The 18,157-nt window shown below is 38.8% G+C and overlaps 1 long non-coding RNA gene across 7 annotated transcripts in view; it reads right to left on the bottom strand.

Moving 5' to 3' along the window:
• The window catches only part of LOC109460765 (uncharacterized), a 317,813-nt gene that overhangs the window by 55,182 nt on the left and 244,474 nt on the right, over nucleotides 1–18,157 (bottom strand). For 5 of the 7 annotated variants that reach the window (XR_012496620.1, XR_012496616.1, XR_012496621.1 and 2 more), the window contains 2 exons: nucleotides 7,634–7,718; nucleotides 716–827 (listed from right to left, as the gene is read on the bottom strand). The exons of 1 other annotated variant lie outside the window; for it this stretch is intronic. This is a non-coding gene — a long non-coding RNA (uncharacterized LOC109460765). The remainder of the gene's footprint in view (nucleotides 1–715; nucleotides 828–7,633; nucleotides 7,719–18,157) is intronic. One more of the 7 variants, XR_012496612.1, reaches the window with a different exon arrangement.

Below are 18,157 nucleotides of genomic sequence, written 5' to 3'. Positions count from 1 at the left end.
AGCAAACTAGGAACGAATGAAAAAATAGCTTCTTTCTTTTGATAATAAGCTGCACCTGGACTAGAGTCCCTCTTATATCCATGGAACACTACTTTCCATGTCTAAATTATCCTTCCATCTTATAATACCACTGACACCTGAAATTGAAAATACCAAAAATAAAACAGAATTTCCAGATTAATCTATTATCTATAGGTGGTAACAATAAAAATAAATACTAGATGATAACGGTTACTTGTATTACTGAAGTAAGTTCCGTTTTAAATTCGCGATTACCTCTCAGCTTCTACATTCTCTAACCATTTCTATCCAGAATTCAAAAATCATTTGAGCTTTATTTTCCTTCTCCGAAGTCTATTCCAGATACCAATTATTACTCAAATCAACAGTCATAGGAATTAACCTCAAACCATTTACAAATTGTTCTTTCATTATCTGCATGCTTTCATGTTTGATTAGGGTTATGCTCTTGACTGGAATGCTCTCTCTTTCTTTTTCTATGTACAGAAGTTTATAAACTTTTTCTGTAAATGTCCAGATAAGTAAATATTTTAGGTTTTGCAAGCCAGAGGGTCTCCGTTGCAAATATTCAATTCTATTTTAGTGTGAAAGCAGTCATTCAATATATGAGAAAATGGGTGTGGCTGTGTTCCAATTAAACTTTTAATAAACAAGTTGTGACCTGAATTTGGCCTGCGGGCCATAGGTTACTTACCTTGCTCTCTGATATCTTTTCCCTTATTGAAAGATTGCTGAAGACATATTTTACAGTTAGGAGTGGAAGGACCAAACCATCTTGCTTACTCGCTCTAATATTTGCAGTCATTCTGAAAGAATGAATGAATAAGACATTTAAATAAAAGTATTTGGGGGAACTATTCAGGAACGTCATCTGTATATTTGCCTTCTTTCTGCTGTTGGAGTTAAATTTCTCAGGACTAGAACCCCAAGTCTCCCATTTCTATGCATACAAAACATGAACAAAAACTTATCATGACTACGATAATCAAGATGAAATTAATGTAAACTTCTTAAGAAATAGCCAATCAGTGCTTGTGATGAGAAGAGAAGGGCGTCCACATTACACCTTTGTTTGATCTGTTTCTGGAGTGATCAGGTCAAGGGAAGAAGAGACATCATGCTGTATTCATCCTCTTTCTTTTTTTCCTAAGACTGGATGAATGGACACAATGAAAATAAGTTTTAACATACAGTATGTGCATGAGATTTGGGTGTTTGGTCCAGATACGTATTTACAATACTTACTTGGGCTACTTGTTTAGAACTGCAATAAAGAATTAATCCAAGAAAAATAACAATATTAAGGCTCATCACAAGTGCTTTTAATTAAGATTTAGTTTTTAAGTGTTAACTAAATATTTCCACAGCACTCCACTCTCCCTAATAATCCATTGACGAGTTCTCTAGATCCAGTGTATCTTCAGCAGTGAAATATAAATCTCGTCCCAATCACCAAAGTGATCATATTATTGCAGTTCCCTTTACATTTAGCATATGTAAAGGTTACACATCTCTGCCCTACTGGAGAGTGCTGGCTTGCATATGGTTTGTTGGATATGCCTAAGAGAGTCCTGGTTCATTTTGGTTTATTTTGAAGTCTTGAGGATGTTCTGGTTCAGTTTGGTTTATTTTGAAGTCTTGAGGATTGAACATTACTGCTCTGTTCTCATACTAAGGCCTCCATGCAGGGTGGGTCATCCCCCTTTGACCATGTTTGTGTTGAAGTAGTAAATGAGCCCTCAAAACGGCAGCCTGGTGTTTTTCTCTCCCATAAAATATTGCTGAGTCTAGCATATCTTCAACTGAATCAAATGACTTCCACAAATGGAAGTTATAAGGAATATAAAGTATCACCCCAGACAGGGAGAAAACTGTATTTCTAGTGCTTCTACTCCTCAACTTAACTCTCCTTTGGTTAACATTTATTTAGTACTTTGGGATATGTGCTGAAAACAAGTGAAATCCATTGCTGTATTTTCAGTGTCTAGCACAAACACGTCTGTTTAATAAGTGAATCAGTGATCTTAAAATGAGAAATTAAAAGTTCTTTACAGGAATTTGCATTCCATCTCCCTATTGTATCCTATTTTGCCATTTATTAAAACAAGATTACTTTTAAAATTTTAAGCTGAACTTTCCATACTTCCTTGGTTTTTCATCAACCAATACTCTATGGCTACGGGTAGAATTATTAAAGTAAGAAATGAAAAACTTACTTGTTTTTATCCCCACTAATAAGGAGAAAAAAGGCCCAGAAGGGAGAACATACGTTCTATTTTAATCTTCAACTTTTTATAATTCATTTATTTCATTCATGAAAAACCCCTTCTCTTTACTTTATAAAACCTAGGGAATCAAGAGGAATTTCTCCTAGCTTATTAAACAGAATCCCTTCAAACTTGTCCGTGTTATGTGTGACTTTTTTTTTTTTCCAGTTCACATAAATTTGAGCATAGACATAGTGTGCCTGGAGCAAAAACAGAAGTTTAAGGAGTCATTTTAATGCCAGATCCCATGTGAATTTACTCTTTTCCATATTTGGAATTAACATCTGGAGTAGTTAGGCTTCCACGAGCCATGCCAACTATATTAATGATTCAGGTAAAGGGAGACCCCACATAGCTCAGGCAGTAGTCCTGACAGCCATCAACAGCAGTCTTGTGGCGTGCTATTGGCAGGGTGGTGGTGGCATTTTTCTTTCAGTATTGGATTCCCATATATAAGAAACATATGCCATCATGGCTTGTCCGGACTTCCTACTTCCATCATCCCAGAGTTGCTCCTTAGCTCCTTCTCTTCTGGGTAGTGCAGTTCCTAAAGACAGCAGGGGCAGTCTCCCTTTGGTTGGAGGAGAATGTTGCTCAAAGAAGTAAATAAAGTGTGCAGAAGATATGTACATTTTTACATCCTGTAAATACTCTCAGAGTGAAGAGGCCAAAGGAAATGTATCAAAAGAAAAGGAAAAAATGTGACTGAATTAATCAGTGTTGTTTATGGGTGTCCCCCATGTCCCCTGCACTATGTACACAGGAAGTATAAATGGACAAATGAACTATATCTATCTATCTATATAGATAGATAGATATATGTATATATATACAGATAGATAGATAGATAGATAGATAGATAGATAGATAGATAGATAGATAGATAGATAGATGTATATATACTGGAAGTTTAAAATAGTCACTCTTCTCCACTTTCTTATAATCTAGTGGAGAAGGAAAATTTGCTTGAAATAGCAGAAGTATAATGAACTCCTTTACTTTTACTAAATGTAACAGACATTCAAAAAAGAGGAATAGATTGTGTTATATTGTTATAGTCACCTTTGATTTTCCCATCAGTGATATTCAAACGCAATCTTTGTTGGCAACCTCAGTAATTACTAAGAAATCATCTTATTCAAACTGCCAGAGCTGAACCCTTCTTAGTAGAGTTAAAGCTAAAGCTATCACTTAAACTCTGGAGCTGGGCCGCTCGAGCTCGTGGTTTGACTGCATTAGATATGTGGCCTTGGGCAAATTACTTGACCTCACTAGGCCTCAGTTTCTATATTTGTAAAGTGAGGTATTACTAGAATGTTCTTCATAGTATTACAGTGAGGAATAAACAAATTCATAACATTTTTGGTAGAATGCCTGCTGGTAAGCACCATGTAAGTATTCACTATTATTTCTAGCACAGTGACTGCTGGTAAGCCCTATCTAAGTATTTGCTCTTTGATTTCTACCACCAGCACAGCTGACATTCCCCAAGACATCAATATAATTTGGGAATGATAGACCAGCCCAGTACCTTGCAATCACAAATCCATGATTGTTGAGTGAAAGAATCCAAGCCAAGCAGACTACAGATAGTTTCAGTATGCCCAGAAGGTAGTGATGTGAAAAAAAATTGGCCTGATCCTCTCTCTCTCTCTCTCTTTTTTTTTCTTTTTCTTTTTTTTTTTTTTTTTTTGCTTTGGCATGTTGTTTGTGTTTGCTAGGAGGGCCCCACCTGTCTAGCCAGGTACCAGCACACAATTTCTCTCTTCATCTCTCTGATCACACCTTCCAACTCTTCCATGGAATGCCTTTAGTAGGTAGAATCACCTTCCCCTGTAGCAAACACACACAACATCCTCTTATTTCTTTAAGTGAGGAATGGTTATCTTAGAGCTTAGAGGACTTCACATCCTCCGGTCACAACATTGCAACTTTGTTTCAGTGTGCTATTTTTATGGCCAGCTGCTTCTCTATCTGAAGCCTCCCCCAGCTTTGTGTGTTACCCCTTGGATGCCCTGAAGGTGTCAGGAGGATCAATTTGCTCAATATCCTGAAATTTTTCAGAGATAACCATCAGTGCAGCACTGCAGTAAAGCAGTAGGAAATTAGACGTGATTAACATGTTTCCTTAAATCACTCAACTGTGAGCTTCATTTTTCTTCACAGAGAAATTTAGTATTTCCTTTCCTCCTAATGAAAAGTCACAAAGTTCACACCTACATCTGCAGCTGAAGAAGAAACACCTTATTAGACTTGGAATAGAAGATTATAATCTCACCCCGTACCATATTTTACATTTCTGTAATTTTTTGCAAATTTTTTAAAAGGTAATTTTTACATATATTGTTTGCAAGTGTCTTCACAATGTCTTTATAAGGTGGAGAAAGCTGCTGTCTTTAGCCTCACTTTTGATGAAGAATCTGGCTTAAAGACATACAATGCTTTATCCAATCACCTTTTCACACCAAAAATGGTATTAATTCCAGTTGGGCTGACCTTCAATCTCATTCTGTTTCTAATCTTCAAGACTGAAAACTTGAATTTCCACAACTGCTGATAAAACTGCAAAGAATAGGGGCTTAAATTACTTCGAGAAAAGGTCTTAAGTTGACTCGCATTGATTTATATTTTACCCAGTTAGAGTTGTATCCAAAGAGAATGAAAAGGAATTATTTACTCTGTCTTTCTCCCAACTCCTTTTGGCCTTGTGACATAAGGGAGAGTCTCCAGGTTTGATCAATGATCACACAACTTAAAATTATATTATCTGTCTCTATGACTGTCCTTTTCATTACTTCTTAGGTCCCAGTTAGACCCTCAGAGCTGACAGACAACTGGTGTCTTGTCCCTGTCCTGGTCACCCATGCCCTCCCCTCATCTTTCAGAAGGGGGAAAAAATCCCCACAGTCAAGGAATAAAGAGAAACAAATGTCAAGCGTTTTTCTAAACGGGTAGAAAATGCCAATACTCCATTTTCTTATTGAGTAATGAATTCATTCATACGTTCAACAAAATATTTACAAAGACCCTATATGAGCTAAGCTTTGGAATAGGTGCTGGGAAACCAGATTTAAAAGATAATAAAATAAAGTAAGTGAAATAAAGTAAAATAAACCTGATCTCAAAGAGCTTATGTCCAGTGGGAGATTATAAATTCTCTGAGATGTCTAAGGAAGGCTTCCTGGGGAGTAACATAACATACAAAAGACCCAGATCTTGTAGCAACACTAAACATTTGAGAAAGAGGAAACATCTGTTTCCACTGAAATGCCACCAGGATCATTGCAAGTTATCTGGGGACAAGGTGCAAAATGGGTGTTGGGAAGAAATTGGTGCTCCCCTTCTCCCATCCAAAGACATTTTCATATAGATGAAATCAGCACTGAGGCCCCTTTGAAGGAGAATAAGGATACAGCAGGCAACCTGGAGGTAAACTGATACAGCAGGAGGGGGTTCCATCCATCTTCCACCTTGGTGTTCTAGGCAGCAGTGCCTGAGGCGAGTCTGTACACCCACCTCACTTTTACATTCAGCCCCACATGTTTCCAGATTCACTGGAGAGGTTAGGCAGAAATCTAACCCTGGGTGATAGGGGAAAAGTACACAAATAAAGCAGAAGCGATGAGGCCCTGCTGGAGGGCAGCAGAGAGCAAGAGGGATACAGAGGAAGAGGTGCAGAGTGTTACTTTTATTAGTGGTTTTTCCCTGAGCAGAGATGTTAAGCCACATAGGAAACAGGAATGAATTTAAACACTGGTGCAGGTAAACAAGGCTGACTTGTTTTACTGCTGACAGGATTTTTGTCTTTGTTCTTTCTTCCATTTTAGTTTAGTTTAGTTTGGTTTCGTTGTGAAACATTCTGACATCCTCCTAAAAGAGGACTTCTAACAGAGATTAAAAAAAACAAAACAAAAACCCATCAAATCAGTATTTCCTAATTTAACTGTCTAATTCAGTTCTGATATACCCAATGACAATAAATATATAACAATAAATAAGTAAATAAATGAATAAATAAATAAATGGAGTCCACGGTTTTATAATTACAACAGGACATTGTGATAAGACTGTGGTCTGGAGTAGACAGTTGACAGGATTGAAGAGAGGAAGATTAATGAATGAGTCTGTTAGTGCTAAAGAGCATGTAAAAGGGAAATTCCAAGGATGTCTCGGTCTCATAGCAGGGGGCGGAGCTGTTCAGAAGTGTAGGGTGAAGCCAAGTGAAACCATGTTCTCAGCTGAGGCCATACCTGCATAGTGATCAAAGGAAGTTAGTATGAGAAATGCCCAAGTGGTACGTCTTTCCAAGAAGCCACTAATCTTTAACTAGAATATCTTGGGAGCAAGGTGAGAATTGGGGGTGAAAACACTCAGTTACCTGTTAATGGAATTTTTAAGGTTGAGTGATTTTAAGAGTAAAGGGAATCAAATAGTTTTTAACATCACATGTCTACAATTACTGATCAGAGGCCCCTAGTGCAGGATGAGTATGTTAAGATGGGGTTTTGAAGTTTAGGAGAAGAGCCTGCGGTGCTGGTGGGGAGTAAATATGTCCATCTTCCCATCCTGTATGATCCACTGGGCTTTTCTTAGGGGCAAAGGACTATCTCCACTCTGACTGGCCAGACCTTCATTTTGATTGATGTGTCTCTGCCATTCTGATTCTTAAATACTTTGAATAACATCCCTAGAATCACCCCCATACCAGAAATGTGACCTAATAACAAGAAAACCAGCCCTGGTCAAGCGGTGTTGTTTGCTCCCAGCTGACTATCGCAAAGAGCAATTCTCCTGTTGGAATGTTGTCTTTTTAAGGAGTGGGACCCATCAGTAAGTTGGTCCTCCTGTGAGCTATCTATATTAAAATAAATAACTATATGAAGCTATTATTTTGCAACTGTTAAAGAGACGGGTTCAAGAAAACCAGAACTATCTATTGGCAGGTAAGACTGTCTTGGGAAACCTAACCTTCCTGATCCACATACATGAGGTTTCCTGTCCTAGGCCTGGGGAGAAGATATGGGGAAGCCTTGGTTTCCTGGGATAGTCCCAAGTTCAATAATGCCAAAGAAATCTGTAATCCAACCAAGAAAAAAACCTGCATGTACTTTTGGATTCTTTCCAGCCTCTTCTGTTCTCCTCAGTACTCAGGTAACAGTAGTCAGCTCTCATACCCAGTCCCTGCAGTACACAGACCCCTTGCCTTATGCACTGCAAACTCTGGAACTCTCTAACTTTCACAACCTGCTGTGTAGTGTGTAAGGAAGGGCAGCCAGATAGATCATTAGGTATGGTACTAAAGATGCAAGATCACAGTAAGCACTAGCTCCAAACATCAGACGTACTCTGGAGTACATTCTCCATCCAGAGCAGACACTGATGGCTCCACGTGGCTGGTTGCTGATGTCTGTATGACTTTCAGGAATCCAGCTGAAACCAGGCAGAGAAAATAAAACTGTATAAGTTAAGGACAGGGACAAGGAAAGGCCTACTGTTCTGTATTCAATGAAGGTTTTCTTTTTCTAACTTATAAGAAAACAACTTTCTTATTTAAGTGTTTTGGAACATATGTTAGTTTTATTCGTATTGAGACACGTCACAGAACTTCATGGAGTGTGACAGGCATTTATTCTGATCCAGTAGGAAAATCTATCATGGATAAATAAATCTGACATTCAGGTGTTCCTTGGACACATGTCACCTCATGGAGTCTAGACTTTTCGGTTCCTTTTTTATTTAGGAATAATTTCCATAGCATCAACCTTTTCAGACACCTGGTCCCAGATGGCAAAGAAACCAAGCTCAGGCAGTAGCAAGTTGTCAAGGCAGGACAGGTGTTTGCTTTGCTTCATTTCTAGAACAGCCTGCATGTGACAACATGGCTTTGATGTGCTTTCCTGTTCTTCTGTCTACACATGTCTGTCAAAAACTTGAAAACACCCATGCCCTGACTAAAGGATTGTGCTTATTTCCCCTCTAGGCGTTTGCTTTGGTGCAAAGGAAAATCATACCATGCACTACATGTATGGTGCATGGGTTCTGATTGCTCGGCACCAGATCATGAGACTTATATACTCACATGAAGAGTGAATGATAACTATATACTTTGCAGGTGGAAACGAACTGGTGAAATTTTACCATGGACAGGATTTGACCCTGATAGTAAAACCTGGAGCCATAGGGTCAGTTTCTCAAAATGTAGGCCAACGGACATTTTTAAATGGCATTCTACCTTCACGGAGATTTGGTTCCTTTTTTTCCTCAAAATGTATTTAGAGTGACTGTGCGATGGTTTGTTACTCTAGTCCATGCTATTTCTATAAAAATATTTAATTTGAGCCCAAGAATAGAACCAGAGAAGGGAGAAAAGTTAATAAGTAATTATTCATTGGACATTCATTTGTTCCATAAGTGTCTGTTGAGTATCTGCTATATGCTAGAGAAAGTGCTACGCACTGAGATACAGAAATGAACAGTGCAGCTAAAGCCCCTGCCTTGGGGGCGCTCAAATTCTAAAAATAGAAAATGAATCAGTAAACATATAATATAGAGGGTGCCAAAAAAATGTATACACATTTTAAGAAATGAAAAAAACTGTATTAAAATTGTAATAATATATACTGATAACAAAGATGAATCAGTCATATATATACCTTTTTTTGGCACCCCCGGTATATGATACAATCATATGCAGTGTAAGTGCTGGAAAGAATAGTACAGCAGAGGAAGAAGCTACAATGTGTCGTTAGAAGAAGCCTCCCTGGTTTGTTGTGTGAGAGAAGTAACTGAACAAATAATTAAGTAAGGGGTAAGACCATAAAATATGATTTTATTTGTTATAGAAGATAGCATAAATTTTAAAACTATAAAAATTTTAAAAATATAAATGGGTGACGGTAGAAAAGGTACAAACTTGTCCATATAAGATTAATAAGTTCTGTATAGATGATGTAATACAGAATTCTACACCTGAAATCTATGTAATTTTACTAACAATTGTCACCCTAATAAATTTAAAAAATAAATTATAAAAAAAAAGATTAATAAGTTCTGGAACTATACTGTACCACATGATGACTGTAGTTAACAACACTGTATTGCATATTTAAAGGTTACTAAGAGAGTAGAACTTAAAAGCTCTCCCCCCAAGAAAAAAATTGTAACTATGTGTTAAGTGATACATGTTAACAAAACATATTATCCTGATCATTTCACAATATATACATATATCAAATCACTATGTTGTGCACCTAAAACTAATAGTATTATATGCCAATTATATCTGAATAAAACCCGAAAAATATACATATAAATGCATAACGTTATTTACAATCACAAACATTTTTGGGGGCATATTTTCCTAACAACAATGCTGTAAAGTGGATAAAAGATATTAATATTATCCTCTCTCCCTTTTATAGATGGTAAAACTGTTAAATTATAAGAAATTTTCCTAGTTCATAAGAGGTACAGCCAGGATCCTGAACAAAGACTTCCTGACTTCATATACAACGTGTTAAAAGTACAATATTTATTATCTATGACCAAAGCTAGGTATTGAGCTTTGTGGAGGAGCTCTTTTATTATAGACTGTAGACTAAAGTAGACCTGCCATTATGGCCTGCAGTTTATGGCCCCTGAGTAGAAATCCATGTTTGTGTCTTCTGCCCTCGTCTTCTTCCTCCTACAGCTGATTCCCACCAAAATGGACCCATAAACCAAGAAGGAGGGGTATCCAAAGACTTGATTAAGCTATCCAGATTCTATTTGCTGAGAATTTGAACTAAGAAGTCAATGATCTATAGCCCGGGGATCTTATGGATGAGCTACACTGAAGTGGAAAGCGCTTTAATAAGCCACTTGCACAAGGAGAGAGAAACAAAGAAAATTCACTGAAAATGAGGGACTAAAAGGAGGAGGGAAGACAAGAATGGAGTAAACTAACACTGGGAGAGACAACTGTATTTTTCCTGGAGAAAGTATGGAATTGCCCAAGACACTGCTTCAAATCCTCAACCAAAGCACACCTGTCATGGAAAGTATAGGGTTGGTAGATGTGAGTCAGGACAGGTAGCCTAGGAAATTGACAATCCCCTCCAGGGTACAAGCTGAGGTGCCTCACTGGTTACACAAGTATCAAGTGACTGTATCCAGTACCTGCAGCTGGAGAAAAACAAGAACCAGTTTCATCCAGCAAGGCTGATCCCTATGACTGGTACCTGACCTTTAGCTAATTATACTGTCACTATAATCTCCTTTACACTGTGGTTACTATGACTCCCATCATGCATCTGAAGCCATGAAAGTTCCTAAGTAACCAAATAAGGAAGACAAAGCAGGGAGAAGGAGGGTCCCGCGTTGAGGGGAGGAGACGACTGAACCACGTCGATGGGACGTCACCATTTCCCCGACCTGGGGCAGGATAAAAACGCCTGATTCTGATTTCCTTGGCATGACTTGTTCTTGGAGCTTGCCCACTCTTTCCTCTCAAGTGTGTACTTTCATTTTCAATAAATCACGTTCGCTTTCCTGCATCTGTCTCACTGTTGAATTCTTTCTTGTGTGAAGACAAGAACCCAGTCACTGCTGCTCCAGGGTGAATCCTCTCTTGGACATGCCTGTGAGCCTCCAGTGACATCTTGACTGAGAAAAAGCAAATGATTTTTATCCTGATTAATACCTCTAGGGATAAAATTCCTACATTTGAATGATTGTTATTGACAGGATGAGACAGGAGCTGAAGAAGTGTCATCACTTGTTTACTAGTAGAAATAAAAATCATAAATCATCTCTGCTTGGCTCTCCTTTTCAACTTCGCCGCCCACGGTAAAGAGCTATAGTATTTCAGAACTGGAAGGGAACTTGGAGCTCGTCACATCCAGGTAAGCCAAGAGAATTTCATCCCATTTAGCTACATAATATCCGTGAGAGGTTGGGAGAGGCAGAGAACATGGACGCAGGAGCTAAGGCACCAAGAGTTTTCATACAGATCATGGATGGTGCTTATTTACATAGGGCAAGGACTCCTGGCTTCAAGTCCTATGTCACTTCTTCAGCCACAACTACAGAACAGGACACACTTTATTCTCTTAAAACCCTCCCCAGAGACACTTTGCCAAGCTAAACAAATAAACAAAAACAAAGAATGCCGCTCCCAGAAAACATCCACTTCAGAATAACTACAGGCCAGCGGGGCCATACAACGACAACAAAAAATCCTTAAACGAATGCAAATAAAACCAAAAGTAGGGACTAAAAGGACAAGGCTATTCTGGGGTCTAGTAGCTTACACAGCAGATGAGTTCCAAACATTTCTTAGCTTGCTTTCTGGTCCTATCCCTGTTTATCATATAATGTCCCAAAGCCCAATTTTCATCTGCCTGACAGAAATAACAGTACTGGTCACCAGGATGCTACGAGGAATAAAAATGAACAAAGTAAAAGGACCACTGAAGGCATGAAGAACTATAAAATCATGGACTAAGAGAGCTGATAAAAGGTTTTGACAGGTAATCTAGCTTTGAAATATAAAATTAGGTGAATGATATTTCTTCGCCTTGGCAACTAGTAGAAACTTGCATACACATGTGTTTATATCAAAGAATACAGAATGGGGAGGGATTCCTTGATCTGCTTCTACTGTTCCCATCTGCTCTGGGGCTCGTTGCTCAGTCCAAGAAGAGGGGTTGATTAGGACAACAGAAGTTGCCATGAAATAGGGTAAAATTTATTTCTGGAAACTGTCCATCCATTGCCATCATTGCCACCATCCCCACCCCAAGTCCTACTTGTCTTCCCACTATCTTTTGCCATATTCACTAGTCTTTTTTTGCTATCCATGATAATGCAAGGCTACACACTACTGACTTAAATGACAAGAGAAATCCTCCTCTAAGAAACGAGTTCCATTTCCCTCTAGACCTACAAAAGTAATAACTAACACATAAACTTCATGTATTCCTCTCCAAACACCCGTGGAGCCCTATTATTTGTTAGGTACTAGCTTCAGCTAATAGACAGTCTTCTCATGCCACAAAAATTCTTAATCAGATGAAATACAACTCAGATCCAAAAGATGACAATGCTAGAAATGTCAGGTACACAGCAGGCCAATGAAGCCTGGTACTTACAAAAACCCCAGAGAGTGAGAAGGCAATTATACATATGGGACAGGGCTGGTGCTAAAGTAGTTAAACAGAAGCATGATCTGACAGTGGCTTTGACCTTCCTGTTCTCTGGCCAGCTGCCAAGCCTGTGCTTTCGTGGACTGACATGTGAGCATATGGGAAGCTCAACTCTGACACCTGCCATGAAGTCAGAGGATCAGAGTGGCCAGCAGATACTGATCTGGCTCTGAAAGGGAGAGAATCTGTAGGGGTGGAGGAAGGCTTGTTCCCTCCATGCCCAAAAGACAAATAGTTCTTTTCACAAAAATTAGAATGAAGCCTGAGGCACACATGTGATCTCAGATTGAAGAATAGCTAAGTATTTACAGATTTCTCCACTGATGTTCAGAAAGATTCTCCATTCAGTTGAAGTGGCATGTCTTCAAGTCTCACAGCACTTGTTATGAATAAACCAGACTGGCCTTGTTACCATCTGAAATTCTATAACACGTATTTTTCAGTTTTGGCCGACATTCTAAGAACAGCAGAATTCTCACCACTGCAAAGTCCAAGCAAATCAGAATATAAACCCACCGTTGATATATTTTCTTTTGACATACACAATTTTACTGAAACTGCTTACTTGGAATATGAAATGCAAGGATGTCTTATCTGAAAATTCTACAAGGACGTATGGCTTCAGGAAAGTCCATTATGACCCTATTGTTGTAATGCCATTTTGTCTACTGATTCTTAATTCACTATGTTCTTACATCTAGAAGCCCTTTTAAAAAAGGTTTAAACTACAATCTCAAATATAAACCCCCCTTTTCCTTTGTTCTTCACTTTGTAATTGTGCACCAATGCCCAATATGAAAGATGCTTCATTTAGCACTACAGCTAGCAGTATATCTATTCCCGGATTTCTGAGACATCTGCCAAGATCTATGTCTCAGTCCATGAGCAAAAATATCATAGACTGTTTGCAGATCTTTGTTTTCTAGGAAGATACGTGAGATGGAAATTGGCAAATTGCAATTGCACTTTAGAGTGTCTGGTGAAATTATTTTGGATCCTTGATGTATGGGAAAGTGGTTTGGATGGCTGGCCAGACCAGACATTGTAAATGCTCATGCCAGAGGAGCCAAAGCAATACACTGACCCATTCCAAACTATTAGGGGAAAAACTGCTTAATTAGGGAAGTCTCTAGTTCTGAAGGCTGGGTGATTTAAATGCTCAGTGGGGAAGTTATTGGTCAGTTGATAGGTCAGCCATGGTCTGAAGACTTTTTTTCTTAACATAACAATTTGTCTTCAGACTTTTTAAAACCTCCAGTAGACTCCATTCTAGCCAAATATTTAGTGGTTTTGTGAAGTTTTTTGGTATTCATATCAACTGCAGTTCTTCAAAAACCCATTTAAAATGTTTCTTTTCCATATGGCCTTCTGAAAGGGAACAGGGGATTACAAACTTAAGATTGTGACAAAAAAGAATGCGCTTTGTAACTATTTCCGTACTTTCTAAGCTTCTTAAATGAGTTTGATTTATATTGTGCCAAGACTGTATACCGTGTTTATCATTAGCATTGGGATTTAAAAATATATATATTCCTTTGGCAACTGGAATAACTGTATGTATGCTATGTGGTAGGTTTTGGTCTTTCTCTTTTGCTGTTCTGAAGTTTGATTGACTGATTCCATAAATGAATCTTGAAGAAGGACATATCATCCAAGTTTCATCTCAACACTTTCAAGGCATGTTGAGCACAACGTCCAAGTCGAGGAGACAGAGACTTGTTTGTAAGGTTGTTCTTACTCTACCTCATTGTCCCATTATGTAGGCTGAGAACACTGCTTCTTCTTAGATTTTCAAAGTCTTGGGGCTGTAACTTCACCCATTTTCATGAATATGACTCTATAAGACAAGCCAAATAATGTACCCTTCTGAGAAGCCTTGGAGTCCCTGCCAAGCCCACGGTTCCCTTCAGGGTGGTTCACCATCCATAGATTACTTTACATTCTGGGCTCCCCAACCTCCCCCCTCAACACTGGCTGCAGCTTTTCTAGCCAAAGAATGTGTGCCCAACCAAAAGGCGCCATCCACAGACTGGGGAAGGGCCAGGAAAGGGTCCAGCTGGAGAACTCTACACAACAAAATGGTGGAATGACTGATCCCATCAGATCTCACACTTGGAATCCGACTGGGAGATATACAAAGTTGCAGTCAGTAGTGGAGAAAACAAAAGAAGGTAGAAGGCATACCCAAGGGGTAGAAGTCTAAACACAGCAAGAAATAGAGAATAAGATATATGGAAACCGAACCATAAACCTGGCAGAATATCATTGGGGTTTCATGCATCACAAGAGCTGCAGATTATTCAAGTTACTGCTGCATTCTGACTGGCTCCTGAGTTCTCCATCACTTTGCCTGTGGAGTGGCTGGGACTGGTTCCTGTCCTTCTCACAACATATCTCCATTACACAGGGATACAAGAGTTGGGGGCTTTTTCCAGTTTCTGACAAATAATATTGGAAACTTAAGTAAATATTTCATTTGCTATGAAATGAAACATCTATTTTGTGGACAGATGTTCTGACAGGTTTTATGAGGACTACAAAGATGAAAATCTACAATTACTGCTGTCAAGGGACTCATTGGTTTAAAGAGGTAAGATCATAGAGTGCTGATGGAAGCAGTGAAGTGTTAAAAGTGAGCTCTCAGGAGCCAGATTGCCTGCTTCCAAATCGTACTCCAACATCACTAGCTGTGTGACCCGGGGGCCAGTTACTTAACCTCTTTGTGCCTAAGTTTCCTCATCTATAAAATGAGGCAATACTCTAAAACCTATTTTGTCAGAATAAGACAAGATAAGATCTGTAAGGGGCTCAGAACAGAGTTCAGAATAATTGAGGTTGCCCACACCCTTCCCAGGTATCTGAGGTCCTTGTGGAAAAGGAAGGAATTGGGTGGATTAGATGCAACTCTGTAGAAACGTATTCCTCATGAAAAGACAGTCTGTATGCCAAACCAGGCAGTGTGGTTGGGGAGTTACAGTTAAATTCCAAGGCAACTATCCATAGAACAGATACCACTCAGTGCCCTTGATTCTTGCCACGGAAGATCCCTCCTCTCATTGGTCACTCACATGCCCGGGAAGGAATTTGGCTCCCCTCCTCCCTACTCTCTCTTTTCTCTTCCCTTTGCCAGACATCTGCTACATATGCTGTTCTTGTGTCAGCTTCACCTTTTCCCCACACGATCTTGTTCTCTCCCCCTTTCTTCCCTCCTCATACTTTCTTACAGAAAAGAACCAGGGGCGATTTTCTTTACAACATATGTAACCACACAAAACATACATTTCCCACTTGGCTCTGGTGTGTTCATGAGTCGATCAAGACCATCTGTGCTTGCATATCCAATATCTCCCAGTCCACCCTATCCCCTAAATCTAATCCTTTCTGTGTAATTTAACAGGGTCTTTGTGCTACAAAGCCCTTAATAATTTTTAAACAAAATTGCCTTAATACATAGCAATTGCTAAATGCAATACGGAAATATTTATTTCTCTTGCCAGCTATAGATTTCAGGGACTGTAGCTGCCTTGCAGAACTCTATGTGATACAAACCATAAAAGACACGTTTCTTAAAACCTACTCCTTTGGGGAGTCTAGCAACACATCACATTCAATTCTACAAGAAATGAACATTACAAATTATCAGCAACTTAATTGCCCAGGGCAAGAACCCAAGCTGGCTCTATAATGTTTAATTTCCCCTTGACCCTTCTATGGCTGACATCTGATAGGTAATACTGAGTCTTTCCTGTGGCACCTGAATTCCAATTGTTGACTTGTGCTTATCATCACTGCAAAACATTCAGGCATAAGTTCTACTGACGGACAGGAATCCAGCTGGAAAATAACACCACCAGAGCATCCTGGAATATGGAATATTGTCACATAACTGCAGTCACTTATAAGCACTGAAGATAAAAAATAATTTTTGTAACCCTATACTTACAAAATTATTTAAGTGTTCATGAATTTTCCAGTGGATTTGGAAATATCTAAATAGTCATTCTTTCAGGAATTCTTGAAACCCCACAAGTTTGCCATTTGCTCCAATGAATCTTTGAAATGTTTTGAGTTCTGCCAGATCATTCAACAAATGCTGGTTGAACGCTTTGTCGTATGCAATACACTTAGCTAGATTCAATGGAAAATGCAAGAGCAGATCAGATACACATTTTGAGCCCCAAGAAACTTAAAATTTACTAAAATAAGATGTGCGTACCTGTGGTAGACAGATAAACAGCCACTCAAAGAGGTCCACTCTCTAATCTCTGGAACCTGTGAATATGTTACCCTACAAAGCAAAAGGTACTTCCCAGATGTGACTAAGGTAAAGGAACTTGTGATAGTGGAGATTACCCTGGATCGTTTAAGTGGGTTCGACCTAATCACATGATTCCTTAAAATCAAGAAAACTTACCCATCGATAGGGAGAAATGTAAATAATTAGATGCAATATTGATGGCTTTGAAGATGGAAGGGATCCTGAATGAAGGAATGCAGGTGGCCTCTAGAACCTGGAGGAGGCAAGGAAATGAATTCTCCCCTAGAGCCTCCTGAAAGGAATACAGTCCTGCCCACACCTTGATCTTAGCCAAGTAGGAGCCATGTCAGATTTATGACCCCTAGAATTGTAAGGTAGAAAATTTGTGTTGTTTGAAGTCACTAAATTTGTGGTAATTTTTTGTAGTAGCAACAGAAAATTAATACAATACATAATTTTAATATGTTAGAAAGTTATAGCCAATTGCTATAGAAGAGATAGAAAGTGAATGGGATCTTAGATAAAGTTTAGTATAAGAAAACTGAGTATCTTTATTTTCTCTGTCACCCTTGTCATTCTTGACCCCAGATTTGTATCCCTTTTGGATTTGTAACAAATAACATCCATATCAAAATATCATCATAAAGTCCTCCCCATCTTCCTGGGAGATCTGCAGCACTAAGGTACAGAGATCATACAAATGGGGTGAGTGATTCATACAAGATGGGAAGGTGGCACATCTGGCTAACCTTGAATCGAACACAGTCCACACCCAGGAGGACGTCGCCAAAGCTGTGTTTAACGTGGCCAAAAGTAAACTTCTGGGATCACAATGACAGATTCACGATAGAATCCTAGTAATGCCACATGCCATGCTATCTAAAACCTTGTTTTCATTAAAAAAAAAAAAAATTTTATAGCATTCCTGGAGTCAGATACCCACTTTAACAAGATGAAGAAACTAGGTCCAAATGTTAACTCCTTTGCTGTAGTCTGCATGATGAGTCAAAGATGGAGTTGGAATTGCTAAAATGTCTCTAAATGGAAAAGATAAACAAAACCAAAAGGAGGGAAAAGAAAGAATCTGAGTTGGGAGTCAATGGAAATAATACCTGATAGTTGTTCATGCATATTTATACATGATTACATTTAATACTTATCACAGTGATGTGAAGGTCTTACTACCCTTGCTTTACTGAAGTCCCAGAGGTTCAGTGACTTTTTACTAAGTAGCAAGGCCCAGACTTAAACCAAGAAGTAACTAGAAACCCATACTATTTTTTTGCTAATACCATCCAACAGAAAGATACTAGACTATAGGTCCTGGTAGGGCAAAGGCTGTAGATGCTAAAAATACCTCTGCATGCCCAGGACCTAATATAATGCCTGCACATAGAAAGGCCTCAAAAATGATTGTGAAATGAAGG

The sequence above is a fragment of the Rhinolophus sinicus genome, linkage group LG01 (genome assembly GCF_036562045.2).
Source record: "Rhinolophus sinicus isolate RSC01 linkage group LG01, ASM3656204v1, whole genome shotgun sequence".
NCBI classification, from domain to species: Eukaryota; Metazoa; Chordata; class Mammalia; order Chiroptera; family Rhinolophidae; genus Rhinolophus; species Rhinolophus sinicus.
The sequence above is the reverse complement of the archived record's forward strand: the minus strand, read 5'-3'. Positions and strand labels throughout refer to the sequence as shown.